At 47.2% G+C, this 1,074-nt stretch overlaps 1 pseudogene; it reads left to right on the top strand.

Annotated features, from left to right (window-relative positions):
• The first annotated feature begins 251 nt into the window (after positions 1-251).
• LOC101398840 (small ribosomal subunit protein eS17 pseudogene) lies at positions 252-640 on the top strand (annotated as a pseudogene).
• The last annotated feature ends 434 nt before the right edge of the window (positions 641-1,074 follow it).

Raw genomic sequence — 1,074 nt, 5'->3', positions numbered from 1 at the left:
TGCACCCATCTTACAAATGGAGAAACTGAGGCTGGGAAAAAGAAAACGACTGTGTTTTGACTACTCCATGAACCCATGTGCATTAACAGCATGACAGTGACAAGATTCCAAGCCTCCTGACCTTCATCATAGCCTTCCTTCAGAACCTCCCATTACTTCGCCTGTTTTCCTATATAGAGACATAATATTTCCTATTTCTATTTTAAGAGCAAGATATCAGTCCTCTTCTCTTTTACCAGTGACCCACCAACATGGACCATGTTCGCACCAAAACCGTGAAGAAGGCAGCCCGGGTCATCATTGAGAAGTATTTCATGCGCCGGGGCAAGGACTTCCACACCGACAAACACATGTGCGAGGAGATTGCCATTATTCCCCGCAAGAAGCTCCACAAGATCGCAGGATCGAAGTGGATTCGGAGAGGCCCCGTGAGAGCTATCTCCATCAAGCTGCAGGAGAAGGAGAGAGAAACGAGAGTTAATTATGTTCCTGAGGTCATAGCCCTGGATCAGAAGATCTCTGAAGCAGTGAAGACGCTAAGGAAATGCTGAAACTCTCGGACTCTGGCAGTCTGTCCAAACTGCAGGTCACTCAGCCTACGGTTGGGATGAATTTCAAAACACCATGTGGAGCTGTTTGAATCTTTCTGCTCTGCTGTAATATTTTCAATAAACCTTGGACAACAACAACAACAACAAAAAGATATCAGTTCTCTAAGACAGAGGGGTTAGGTGGGCCTTCTCTCCCTTCCGTCTGCCCTGGATGCCCCCCATTGCTGTGGCGCAGTTAGGGGCACCTGAAAGCTCTTCTTCCAAAGGCCTAACATACCATTGACCCCAGAAGAGAGTACCCTACTGGGGGGATATAGGTGACTTTTTTCCCTCTAGTCTTACGTTTGTGTGGATTTTTTCCCTTGGATTAGTTAGCCAACCCTGGGAAGCGTCACCTGAGAGCCTGGCCTCAGGAAGTTAAGATAAAGGATGGAGAGAGATGGGATGCGGGAAGAATCTTGCAGAGAACTGGTCCATGACTAACTCTGGTTGATCAAGGGCTGTTTGGAACAATATGGCAGTA

The sequence above is a fragment of the Ceratotherium simum genome, chromosome 19 (assembly GCF_057802395.1).
Source record: "Ceratotherium simum simum isolate JZ-2026a chromosome 19, ASM5780239v1, whole genome shotgun sequence".
NCBI lineage: Eukaryota > Metazoa > Chordata > Mammalia > Perissodactyla > Rhinocerotidae > Ceratotherium > Ceratotherium simum.
This window is presented reverse-complemented; position numbering and strand designations above follow the sequence as displayed.